We start from the raw sequence: 14,533 nt of genomic DNA on the forward strand, positions 1-14,533 counted from the left end.
AAATTTCAACTTTAAAAATTTATTTCTCTGTGTCCAAGGGAGATTAAGAGAAAAAAACTTATGGGAATCATAGAGTGGACCTTCCGAAAGATTTTAAGGCCAATAATGGATCGATCAACCCCATAGACACCGAGTAACAGCCCCATAAAATACGTTCTTTGACTTATTTGTCAAGAATTTAAGTTAAAAAAAATTCAATCCTCGGTGTCCATCAAGGATTAAACAATAAAACTCATAGGAATCTTCCAAGACATTATACAGAAGATTCTCAGACCCATAATCGATAGATTATCCCCATAGACACCGAGTAACAACCCCATAAAAGAGGGTTTTTTAATTAAATTGACGGATTTTTGACTTTAGAAAATTCAATCCTCGGTGTCCAGCTGAGATTAAGAAATAAAACTCATAGAAATCTTCCAGGACACTATACAGAAGATTCTCAGACCCATAATCGATAGATTATCCCCATAGACACCGAGTAACAACCCCATAAAAGAGGGTTTTTTAATTAAATTGACGAATTTTCGACGTTAGAAAAATCAGTCCTCGGTGTCCATCGGAGATTAAGGAATAAAACTCATTGTAATCTTCGAGGACACTATACAGAAGATTCCCAGACCTATAATTAAAAGATTAACCCCATAGACACCGAGTAACAGCCCCATAAAAGGGGGTTTTTCAATCAAATTGACGGATTTTCGACTTTAGAAAAATCAGTCCTCGGTGTCCATCGGAGATTAAGGAATCAGACTCATGAGAATTTACCAGGACACTATACAAAAGATTCCCAGACCCATAATTAAAAGATTAACCCCATGGACACCGAGTAACAGCCCCATAAAAGGGGGTTTTTTAATTAAATTGACGGATTTTCGACTTTAAAAAAATCAGTCCTCGGTGTCCAGCTGAGATTAAGGAATAAAACTCATAGAAATCTTCCAAGACACTATACAAAAGATTCTCAGATCCATAATCGATAGATTATCCCCATAGACACCGAGTAACAACCCCATAAAAGAGGGTTTTTTTAATTAAATGGACGGATTTTCGACTTTAAAAAATTCAATCCTCGGTGTCCAGCTGAGATTAAGGAATAAAACTCATGGGAATCTTCTAGGACACTATACAAAAGATTCCCGAACCCATAATCGATAGATTAACCCCATAGACACCGAGTAACAGCCCCATAAAAGGCGTTCTTTGACTTATTTGTCAAGAATTTAAGTTAAAAAAAATCCAATCCTCGGTGTCTATCGGAGATTAAGGAATAAAACTCATGGGAATCTTTCAGGACACTACACAGAAGATTCCCAGACCCATAATCGATAGATTAATCCCATAGACACCGAGTAACAGCCCCATAAAAGGGGGTTTTTCAATTAAATTGACGTATTTTCGACTTTAGAAAAATCAGTCCTCGATGTCCATCGGAGATTAAGGAATCAAACTCATGGGAATCTTTCAGGACACTACACAGAAGATTCTCAGACCCATAATTGATAGATTAACCCCATAGACACCGAGTAACAGCCCCATAAAAGAGGGTTTTTCAATCAAATTGACGGATTTTCGACTTTAGAAAAATCAGTCCTCGGTGTCCATCGGAGATTAAGGAATCAGACTCATGAGAATTTACCAGGACACTATACAAAAGATTCCCAGACCCATAATTAAAAGATTAACCCCATGGACACCGAGTAACAGCCCCATAAAAGGGGGTTTTTTAATTAAATTGACGGATTTTCGACTTTAGAAAAATCAGTCCTCGGTGTCCATCGGAGATTAAGGAATCAGACTCATGAGAATTTACCAGGACACTATACAAAAGATTCCCAGACCCATAATTAAAAGATTAACCCCATGGACACCGAGTAACAGCCCCATAAAAGGGGGTTTTTTAATTAAATTGACGGATTTTCGACTTTAAAAAAATCAGTCCTCGGTGTCCAGCTGAGATTAAGGAATAAAACTCATAGGAATCTTCCAAGACACTATACAAAAGATTCTCAGATCCATAATCGATAGATTATCCCCATAGACACCGAGTAACAACCCCATAAAAGAGGGTTTTTTTAATTAAATGGACGGATTTTCGACTTTAAAAAATTCAATCCTCGGTGTCCAGCTGAGATTAAGGAATAAAACTCATAGAAATCTTCCAGGACACTATACAGAAGATTCTCAGACCCATAATCGATAGATTATCCCCATAGACACCGAGTAACAACCCCATAAAAGAGGGTTTTTTAATTAAATTGACGAATTTTCGACGTTAGAAAAATCAGTCCTCGGTGTCCATCGGAGATTAAGGAATAAAACTCATTGTAATCTTCGAGGACACTATACAGAAGATTCCCAGACCTATAATTAAAAGATTAACCCCATAGACACCGAGTAACAGCCCCATAAAAGGGGGTTTTTCAATCAAATTGACGGATTTTCGACTTTAGAAAAATCAGTCCTCGGTGTCCATCGGAGATTAAGGAATCAGACTCATGAGAATTTACCAGGACACTATACAAAAGATTCCCAGACCCATAATTAAAAGATTAACCCCATGGACACCGAGTAACAGCCCCATAAAAGGGGGTTTTTTAATTAAATTGACGGATTTTCGACTTTAAAAAAATCAGTCCTCGGTGTCCAGCTGAGATTAAGGAATAAAACTCATAGGAATCTTCCAAGACACTATACAAAAGATTCTCAGATCCATAATCGATAGATTATCCCCATAGACACCGAGTAACAACCCCATAAAAGAGGGTTTTTTTAATTAAATGGACGGATTTTCGACTTTAAAAAATTCAATCCTCGGTGTCCAGCTGAGATTAAGGAATAAAACTCATGGGAATCTTCTAGGACACTATACAAAAGATTCCCGAACCCATAATCGATAGATTAACCCCATAGACACCGAGTAACAGCCCCATAAAAGGCGTTCTTTGACTTATTTGTCAAGAATTTAAGTTAAAAAAAATCCAATCCTCGGTGTCTATCGGAGATTAAGGAATAAAACTCATGGGAATCTTTCAGGACACTACACAGAAGATTCCCAGACCCATAATCGATAGATTAATCCCATAGACACCGAGTAACAGCCCCATAAAAGGGGGTTTTTCAATTAAATTGACGTATTTTCGACTTTAGAAAAATCAGTCCTCGATGTCCATCGGAGATTAAGGAATCAAACTCATGGGAATCTTTCAGGACACTACACAGAAGATTCTCAGACCCATAATTGATAGATTAACCCCATAGACACCGAGTAACAGCCCCATAAAAGAGGGTTTTTCAATCAAATTGACGGATTTTCGACTTTAGAAAAATCAGTCCTCGGTGTCCATCGGAGATTAAGGAATCAAACTCATGGGAATTTACCAGAACACTATACAGAAGATTTCCAGACCCATAATTAAAAGATTAACCCCATGGACACCGAGTAACAGCCCCATAAAAGGGGGTTTTTTAATTAAATTGACGGATTTTCGACTTTAGAAAATTCAATCCTCGGTGTCCAGCTGAGATTAAGGAATAAAACTCATGGGAATTCACCAGGACACTATACAGAAGATTTTCAGACCTATAATCGATCGATCAACCCCATAGACACCGAGTAACAGCCCCATAAAAGGCGTTTTTTAAGTATATTGAAAGAAAATTGACTGTTAAAAATTTATCCCTAGGTGTACACAGGAGATTAAGGAAGCACACTCATGGAAATAATAGAGTGCACCCTAGAAAAAATTCTCAAATCCATAATCGATCGATTAACCCCATGGACACGGAGGAACATCCCCTTCAGTGGCTATTTTTAGCTGAATTTAAGCTGTAAAAATTCATTCCTCAGTGTCCACGGGAGATTAAGAGAAAAAAACTAATGGGAATCATCAAGTGGACCCTCCAGAAAATTTTCAGACCTATAATCGATCGATCAACCCCATAGACACCGAGTTACAGCCCTATAAAAGTCGTTTTTTGAGTAAATTGACTGTTAAAAATTTATTTCTCAGTATCCACGGGAGATTAAGGAAGAACACTCATGGAAATAATAGAGTACACCTTAAAGAAGATTTTCAGGCCCATTATCGATCGATAAACCCCGTAGACACCAAGTAGCAGCCCAATAAAATTTGTTTCTTGAGTAAATTGACAAAAAATTGACTGTTAGAAATTTATTTCTCGGTGTCCACGGAAGATTAAGGGAGAACACTCATTGGAATAATAAAACACACCCTAGAGAAGATTTTCAGACCTATAATCGATCGATCAACCCCATAGACACCGAGTAACAGCTCCATAAAAGTCGTTTTTTAAGTAAATTGAAAGAAAATTGACAGTTAAAAATTTATTCCTAGGTGTACACAGGAGATTAAGGAAGAACACTCATGGGGATATTAGAGTACACCCTAGAGAAGATTTTTTGGCCCATTATCGATCGATAAACCCCATAGACACCGAGTAACAGCCCCATAAGTGCCTATTGTTAGCTTATTTTAGCGGAATTTAAGCTTTAAAAATTAATTCCTGAGTGTCCACGGGAGATTAAGAGAAAAAAACTTATTGGAGTCATAGAGTACACCCTAGAGAAGATTTCTTGACGCAGAATTGATCGATTAACTCCTTGGACACCGAGTAACAACCCCGTAAAAGGCGATTTTTGAGTAAATTGACAGAAATTTGACTATTTAAAATTTATTTCTCGGTGTCCACGGGAGATAAAGGAAGAAAACTTATGGAAATCATAGAATAGGCTCTATAGATGATTTCGAGACCCATAATCGATGTATTCTTCCTATATCTTTAGAGAAACAGCTCCATAAGTATCGGTTTCTAGCTTATAAGTCAGAATTTCGGTTTTCCATTATTCTTCTTGGTTTAGTTAGTTTACAACCAATCGACTCTGTAACTGTAAAAAAGAATACAAACAAGAGAATGTAACTGCACAAATAATTAAGGTATTTTTTTACTAAACTAGCTTTTATTCTGTTGAGCAAAATATGTAATTTTGACAGCTCTTTTCATTTACACACTTGCAAAAAGAGCAACATAACATTCCGTTAATTCTACAATTACATTTTCTTGAACAATTTTTGCAATGGCATGGTGGGGGTAATTCGTCAATGGGTGGATAAAGAGATACGACTCGCTTTGGTACTAGTTTTTGATCTTTTTGTTGGTAGCCAAAGTCTACAGGATCGAGGTTATTTTTTTCGGAACTGAACATCCACATCTTATTGTAGGTGAAAAAAAAATTAAAGAATTTCCTCGATTGTGATTGGTTAATTCTCTCGTGAAATATGTGTAAACTGATACACATATGAACAATAGAAACGAAATTCAACGAGTTAAACAGTCAACTCGCGCTCGAACAATAGCTATACGCAGAAGCTGACTTCGACTCGGACGTTGTCGGCTCGTTAAAAGAAAGTCGCACTCATTTGACACTGAGTTTTGTTAACATGTAGAATTTCATCTCTATTTTTTTGTCTTCAACAAAAAATCATAACAGATCATTGCTAGCAGCTAAAATGTCATCTACATAAATTAGCAGTACAGCTACAATTCCATTTTTCCTCCAAGTGTATAAACATGGTTCATGTAAATCATTTTCGAGACCAATTTCTTTTACCACTTGATTGAATTTTATATTACACTTCTTAGGACTTACTTTTAATCCATACAAAGATTTCTTTAATTTAAGTATCTTTGTTTGTTTCGTCTTTTCATCTACATCTAGACCTTCTGGTATCTTCATGTAAATGTCTTCATCTAAATTTCCATAGAGGAATGCAGTTTTCACATCATATTGACAGATTTCTAGATCATATTTATTTACTATTGAAAGTAATGCTCGTATGAGTGATAGTCTAGATACTGGCGAATATGTATCTTTTAGATCATAATCATTCTTATCTTAAAAACCTCGACATACTAGTCGTGCTTTATAAAGTACATCTTTATTTACTTCTACTTTCTTTTTAAATACCCATCTTGAATCAATGATATTTAATTTTCCTTTAGTTTTACTTGCTTCTTCCAATTCTACGAATTCCCAGACGTCATTTTTAGTTATTGAGTCCAATTCATCTTTGATAGCCTTCATCCACTGACATCTTTCACTTGAATTGCTTGCCTCATCATAATTAATAGGTTCTTTGTTTAAAGAAGTAATTAAACATCTTATTAATTCTTGTTCATCCATCTTAGATTGATCTTCAGACACGTTGACACTTCTTGCAAAGTTTATGGGTCTCGAAATCATCTATAGAGCCTATTCTATGATTTCCATAAGTTTTCTTCCTTTATCTCCCGTGGACACCGAGAAATAAATTTTAAATAGTCAAATTTCTGTCAATTTACTCAAAAATCGCCTTTTACGGGGTTGTTACTCGGTGTCCAAGGAGTTAATCGATCAATTCTGCGTCAAGAAATCTTCTCTAGGGTGTACTCTATGACTCCAATAAGTTTTTTCCTCTTAATCTCCCGTGGACACTCAGGAATTAATTTTTAAAGCTTAAATTCCGCTAAAATAAGCTAACAATAGGCACTTATGGGGCTGTTACTCGGTGTCTATGGGGTTTATCGATCGATAATGGGCCAAAAAATCTTCTCTAGGGTGTACTCTAATATCCCCATGAGTGTTCTTCCTTAATCTCCTGTGTACACCTAGGAATAAATTTTTAACTGTCAATTTTCTTTCAATTTACTTAAAAAACGACTTTTATGGAGCTGTTACTCGGTGTCTATGGGGTTGATCGATCGATTATAGGTCTGAAAATCTTCTCTAGGGTGTGTTTTATTATTCCAATGAGTGTTCTCCCTTAATCTTCCGTGGACACCGAGAAATAAATTTCTAACAGTCAATTTTTTGTCAATTTACTCAAGAAACAAATTTTATTGGGCTGCTACTTGGTGTCTACGGGGTTTATCGATCGATAATGGGCCTGAAAATCTTCTTTAAGGTGTACTCTATTATTTCCATGAGTGTTCTTCCTTAATCTCCCGTGGATACTGAGAAATAAATTTTTAACAGTCAATTTACTCAAAAAACGACTTTTATAGGGCTGTAACTCGGTGTCTATGGGGTTGATCGATCGATTATAGGTCTGGAAATCTTCTGAGGGTCCACTTGATGATTCCCATTAGTTTTTTTCTCTTAATCTCCCGTGGACACTGAGGAATGAATTTTACAGCTTAAATTCAGCTAAAAATAGCCACTGAAGGGGATGTTCCTCCGTGTCCATGGGGTTAATCGATCGATTATGGATTTGAGAATTTTTTCTAGGGTGCACTCTATTATTTCCATGAGTGTGCTTCCTTAATCTCCTGTGTACACCTAGGGATAAATTTTTAACAGTCAATTTTCTTTCAATATACTTAAAAAACGCCTTTTATGGGGCTGTTACTCGGTGTCTATGGGGTTGATCGATCGATTATAGGTCTGAAAATCTTCTGTATAGTGTCCTGGTGAATTCCCATGAGTTTTATTCCTTAATCTCAGCTGGACACCGAGGATTGAATTTTCTAAAGTCGAAAATCCGTCAATTTAATTAAAAAACCCCCTTTTATGGGGCTGTTACTCGGTGTCCATGGGGTTAATCTTTTAATTATGGGTCTGGAAATCTTCTGTATAGTGTTCTGGTAAATTCCCATGAGTTTGATTCCTTAATCTCCGATGGACACCGAGGACTGATTTTTCTAAAGTCGAAAATCCGTCAATTTGATTGAAAACCCTCTTTTATGGGGCTGTTACTCGGTGTCTATGGGGTTAATCTATCAATTATGGGTCTGAGAATCTTCTGTGTAGTGTCCTGAAAGATTCCCATGAGTTTGATTCCTTAATCTCCGATGGACATCGAGGACTGATTTTTCTAAAGTCGAAAATACGTCAATTTAATTGAAAAACCCCCTTTTATGGGGCTGTTACTCGGTGTCTATGGGATTAATCTATCGATTATGGGTCTGGGAATCTTCTGTGTAGTGTCCTGAAAGATTCCCATAAGTTTTATTCCTTAATCTCCGATAGACACCGAGGATTGGATTTTTTTTAACTTAAATTCTTGACAAATAAGTCAAAGAACGCCTTTTATGGGGCTGTTACTCGGTGTCTATGGGGTTAATCTATCGATTATGGGTTCGGGAATCTTTTGTATAGTGTCCTAGAAGATTCCCATGAGTTTTATTCCTTAATCTCAGCTGGACACCGAGGATTGAATTTTTTAAAGTCGAAAATCCGTCCATTTAATTAAAAAAACCCTCTTTTATGGGGTTGTTACTCGGTGTCTATGGGGTTAATCTATCGATTATGGATCTGAGGATCTTTCGTATAGTGTCCTGAAAGATTCCTATGAGTTTTATTCCTTAATCTCAGCTGGACACCGAGGACTGATTTTTCTAAAGTCGAAAATCCGTCAATTTAATTAAAAAACCCCCTTTTATCGGGCTGTTACTCGGTGTCCATGGGGTTAATCTTTTAATTATGGGTCTGGGAATCTTTTGTATAGTGTCCTGGTGAATTCTCATGAGTCGGATTCCTTAATCTCCGATGGACACCGAGGACTGATTTTTCTAAAGTCGAAAATCCGTCAATTTAATTAAAAAACCCTCTTTTATGGGGTTGTTACCGGTGTCTATGGGGTTAATCTTTTAATTATAGGTCTGGGAATCTTCTGTATAGTGTCCTCGAAGATTACAATGAGTTTTATTCCTTAATCTCCGATGGACACCGAGGACTGATTTTTCTAACGTCGAAAATTCGTCAATTTAATTAAAACCCTCTTTTATGGGGTTGTTACTCGGTGTCTATGGGGATAATCTATCGATTATGGATCTGAGAATCTTCTGTATAGTGTCCTGGAAGATTTCTATGAGTTTTATTTCTTAATCTCAGCTGGACACCGAGGATTGAATTTTCTAAAGTCAAAAATCCGTCAATTTAATTAAAAAACCCTCTTTTATGGGGTTGTTACTCGGTGTCTATGGGGATAATCTATCGATTATGGGTCTGAGAATCTTCTGTATAATGTCTTGGAAGATTCCTATGAGTTTTATTGTTTAATCCTTGATGGACACCGAGGATTGAATTTTTTTTAACTTAAATTCTTGACAAATAAGTCAAAGAACGTATTTTATGGGGCTGTTACTCGGTGTCTATCGGGTTGATCGATCCATTATTGGCCTTAAAATCTTTCGGAAGGTCCACTCTATGATTCCCATAAGTTTTTTTCTCTTAATCTCCCTTGGACACAGAGAAATAAATTTTTAAAGTTGAAATTTCGCTGAAATTAGCTGAAAATAGCCACTTATAGGGCTGCTACTCGGTGTCTATGGGGTTTATCGATCGACAATGGGCCTGAAAAGTTTCTCTAGGATGTACTTTATGATTCCCATAAGTTTTTTTCTCTTAATCTCTCGTGGACACTGAGAAATGAATTTTTAAAGCTTAAATTCCGCTAAAATTAGCTAAAAATAGCCACTTATGGGGCTGTTTCTCTGTGTCTATGGGGTGGATCGATTGATAATGGGTCTAGATATCTTCTGTAGAGTTTTCTTTATGACTCTCATAAGTTTCTTTTCTTAATCTCTTATCTACACCGAGCTTCTAATTTTTTTTCGTCTTTGTATTTTATTTTTACTCGTCGTTTGCCGATTGAGTCCACGGGATGCGTGCGCGCGACAGAGAGGTCCTACCGCTATTCATCGTTTTTTGCGATATCTTCGAAAATATTCACTTTATCAAACAATCGATAAGAACATTTTTTATTGGTTTTTTTATTTTAAGCACTTTTTTTTAAATAAACTTCCCCGTCAAATCAGCCGTTCTTGAGTTATACCGGTTTAAACAATTAAATTGTTAATAACAATTGTTTGCACCATTTTCCATAAAATTAAATACGATATTCGTAATCCCCGACCCAAAATACGTAAGGATTCGTTGGAATTTTCCATGGACATAAAATGTACACGGGCTTCCCTCTTCAGCCGATGGACTATATATTGTTACAGACTAACTAAAGATAATAAATTTAACATTACTTAATGCCATTAGACATGCATTGTTTATGCTGTATGTATGAATTGTATAACTTATGATATAAAAAGTACAGTTCATAGGTTTAAAAAGTTGAGTTGGTGCCACCATTATTGAATTAATTAAAATTGAATATCTCTCGAACCAATCAACCGATTTTATTACATCAAAAACGATCCGGTCAGAATAAGTGTCGAAGTTATGTAGAAAAAAAAATGTTTTCCTAATTTTTCGTCAACAATATCTCTGAAATCATTTAATCAAATTTGACGTTCTTGGCAGCAATCAACGTGGTTTTTTACAGTTAAGAGCTGATTAGTTCTATGTTAAACCGTTATTGTAGCTTTGAGCTCACTAATAGTGCTGAAAAATTTGCGTTAAATACTCCCAAGAACGACAAAATCAATTGATTGATTCAGAAGATAGCGTTGTTTAACGATTAAAAATAAACGTTTTGTTGAAAGTCTACCAGTTTACTGTGCTCAAAGAGCTTTAAAGCTAAAATAAATTACATATATTCTACTTGAAGAGCTCAAAAACATTGCAACAAGCAATGTTTTAATCGCTTTGTAATAGAAATCAGCTGGAAGTTACAGGGATATCCTGAAAGATCAGTCGTTTTCCACATTTTTTTTAAATAGCCAGCAGAATCTTGCAGAGGATGCTAAAATAAATCCTCTTAAAGAGTTTTGAAAACAGCTGACCCTACACATCTCTGGAACTTCCCGCTAATTTTAATCGCAAAGCGATTTTTGAGCACTAATTGTTCAAAATGACTTGACAAATAGTTCAGACGATAAATAGAAAAAAAAAACGTCATAAGATTATGCCCGAGATCAAATTATTTTGCAAGTACGAAAAAAGTTTTAATTTTTTAGAGAAATTTTGTTGTACATTGACAGACGTTTCAGACAAAAAGTACGTCTAATACCTAAAAAAAAAAAAAATTAAGAGAACGGTTGACCCTGAAGGCCATCCCTGCAACTTCCCGCTAATTCCATACCTAGGCGCTTAAAATTGCACTTATGACGTTTTGAGGTCTTCGAGCTCAGAAATACAATTTATGTGTTATTTGGAGCTCTCCGAGCTCAAAGAGATAGCTTTGCTATGCTTTTGAGCTCTTCGAGCTTAAAAGTCTTATCAAAGTTCTACACGGAGAGAAAAATGTGGGAATCATTCCTATAATTTTAATGAAATATTTTCTTATACCATTTTAGGAGCGATTACTTAAATTATAGGAATTACACCCATAATTTTTGGGAAACGTTACTATAATTATAGGAATGGTTCCCATAATATATAGGAATAGTTTCCACAATATTATTGAAATAGTTCCCATAATATTATAGGAATGATGCCTAATAATATTGGAGTAATTTTTTTTCACACAACTGTAGTATTTAATTAATTACTTTTATCTGAATTTATTCTGTTTTTTTTTTGATTAAGTGATTCTTTTTATAATATATAAATTAGTAAAAAAGTTATCACTAATAATGTTAATGGGACACATGCTTGTAAATTATAATAAAATTGATTAAAAAAAATTAGGAAAACGGTTGACCCTGAAGGTCATCCTAGCAACTTCCCGCTTATCCCAAATCTAAGCGCTTATAATCACATTACTTTTTTAAGCTCTTTGAGCTCAAAAATAGAAATTTTGTGTCATTTTGAGCTCTCCGAGCTCAAAAATCTTATCAAAGTTCGATGATACACGAGATTTTTAATTTTCAAACTTTTGTAACTTTTGGATAAATTAACCGATTTTCACGTGGTTGGCAGCGATCGATGTAGTTTTTGAGCTCTATGAAAAAGTTTGGTACGAAAAAATTGATCTTATAAAACATTTCGGAGTTATTAAAAAAAAACACTTTTTTCGATTTTTTTCGACAACGATATCTCACGAACGCATCAACCGATTCTGATGAATTTGGTGGCGATCGATGCGGGTTTTCAAGGTGAAGAGCTGATTAGTTTTTGAGTTCGATCGGTTCAGCCAATTCAGAGATATTTTGAAAAAATGAAAAAAAATCAACTTTTTTTTCCACTTTTTTTGCAATTTTTCGAAATCTACCGGTCCGAATCGGTTCCAACTTATAGGAAATCTAAGTTTGGCGAAGCCCCTTCGAATGACACCAACCGCGATCAAATCGGTCAATTCGTTCAAAAGTTATAAGAGGTTTACATACATCCACACACACACACACACACACACACACGCGCGCGCGCACGCACGCACATACATACATACAGACACCACCGCGGGGGCAGTCAAGGAAGCTTCCTATGACCTTAAAACGTCGAGATCTGATGAAAACTCGATTTTTGGAAAACGGGGTGAAAACAATAACTTCCCGATTTTTGAAAATCTGAGATTTTTAGCGGGAAGTTAAAAAAAAAGTTAATTAAGAAAAAAAATTTCTTAAATAAAATAAAATTTCCAATGGTTTTGAAATTTCAAATTTTCAAATGTTTTCACGGCTCAACGTATGTATTGCTAATAAATAATTTTTTAAGAATTGATGTATTTCTGTCTGAAACATGCAACGATTAAAAAAAATTTTTTTCTCAAAAATTAAATTTTTTCCGACTGAAAAAAAAAAGTGAATTTTTGAATTTTTTTTTTCATTTTCACTAAGAATTTTTTTTTTTTTTTTTCAATTTCTTAAAGTTCTAGGCAAACTTACGTTGATTTTTAAAAAAACAAAAAAAAATTATACGACCTTATGGAATCTGTAACACAATCTAAAAATTTCATTAAAAATTACGGTATTTGATAATAGAAATTCCTTATATCGAATTCGAGTCTGATTAATTTGATTATTTCTATAATTGATAACAACGTGAATGTAGCTGTTCAATTACTACACTTACGTTTGCTGAATATACATGTTTAATGTTTACATATGTCAAATTGAATAACCCACTAGATTCATCTCAGATTTTTTTTACAAGATTACGATTGACTACGATGTATTTGAAACGGTAAGTAATTTTTTATATATTCTATAGGTTATTAAAATTATAACTACGTTTACTTTTCTTTATCTAATGGCCTGATTATTAATTTATTATTTATTAAAATATTTTATGTCAATGACATTCCGAACACGATTAGAATACTATTTTTTTACAGCACATTTTACCATTTTTTTTTATTAAAAACTATTTTAAACTAAATATTTATTTTTTTTAATTATTATGAAACTATAATATTATTTAAATATACCATTTATACCATCTTAAATTTCATTTAAAATTTTGAAAAATCTAGGGCTTTTTTTAGTACTTTTATTGACCGCTAGGCGGCGAAAAATATTTTTACAAAGAGAGGGGTACCCTCTGAGAATGGCCTTAACTGATGTAATGTTAATAATATATTTATTTTTTTACATTTAATTGAATAATTAATTTTTTTAATAATTACATTTTTCTTTTTATTTTGATCACATGAATATGCGCAAAGTACCATGTATAACCTACATTCTCTATATTGCATTCTATATAATATTTATACTATCACTGTTGCCCTGGCAGACGCCTCCGACTAGTCGGAATGTGCGCGATTCCGATGTCGAAATTTGAATTTAGATGGACTTATTATTTATGAAACTATAGTGATTACTAATTACTTTTTACGATGATTTCATCATATAAACAACAAAGGTCACTTATATTAGGAATTCCTAATGTTAACGTAATATAATTATGAGTTGTAAATTATATTCACACATCGCAAATTTCAACATGTGGAAATCACAATTCTTGAAAAAAATCTAATCAATTCCATGAGAATATAAATGAATATAAATCTGGCCACGATAAATTTGATTTCTTCATAAATGGCAAATTAATTGATTCTCATTATATCGGAGGAAGAACTCGATGTCGAAATCGAGGATCGAAAATTTTATTCTGATATCGCAAATTTCGACAAATGAGATTTACAATTTTTATAAATACTCTCATAAAATTCATAGAAATATATGTAATTAAGACTCTGGGCACGATAAATTTAATTTTTTGATGAATGTTAAATTAATTAATTCTCAGTATACCGGAGGCCAAACTCGATATCGAAATCGGGGGTCGGAAATTTCATTCCGACATCAAAAATTTCGACAGATGAGATTTTTAATTCTTAGAAATATTCTTATTAATTTCATGAAAAAAAAAAATCATTAAGACTCTAGGCACTCGCGATAAATTCCATTTAACGATGAAAAGATAATTAATATATTTTCTGTCTCTAAAGAAAAAACTTGACATCGAAAATATCTTTCGGATATCGCAAATTCTGGCAGGTAAAATTCATGCTTCTTTGAAATACTTTTACAAATTTCATAAACTAAAAATATAAATAATTAAGACTTTGGGCACGATAAATTAAATTTTTTCATGAATGGAAAATTAATTAATTATCAGTACATGAAAGCAAGAACTCGATGTCGAAATCGATGATCGCAAATTTTATTCTGATATCGCAAATTTCGACAGATG

The 14,533-nt window shown here is 34.2% G+C and overlaps 1 long non-coding RNA gene across 1 annotated transcript; it reads left to right on the forward strand.

Annotated features, from left to right (window-relative positions):
• Nucleotides 1-8,435: 8,435 nt before the first annotated feature.
• Nucleotides 8,436-8,943, forward strand: LOC123265564. The gene is made up of 2 exons (XR_006509603.1): nucleotides 8,436-8,486; nucleotides 8,660-8,943. It is a non-coding gene; the product is annotated as an uncharacterized LOC123265564 (long non-coding RNA).
• The last annotated feature ends 5,590 nt before the right edge of the window (nucleotides 8,944-14,533 follow it).

The sequence above is a fragment of the Cotesia glomerata genome, linkage group LG1 (genome assembly GCF_020080835.1).
Source record: "Cotesia glomerata isolate CgM1 linkage group LG1, MPM_Cglom_v2.3, whole genome shotgun sequence".
NCBI classification, from domain to species: Eukaryota; Metazoa; Arthropoda; class Insecta; order Hymenoptera; family Braconidae; genus Cotesia; species Cotesia glomerata.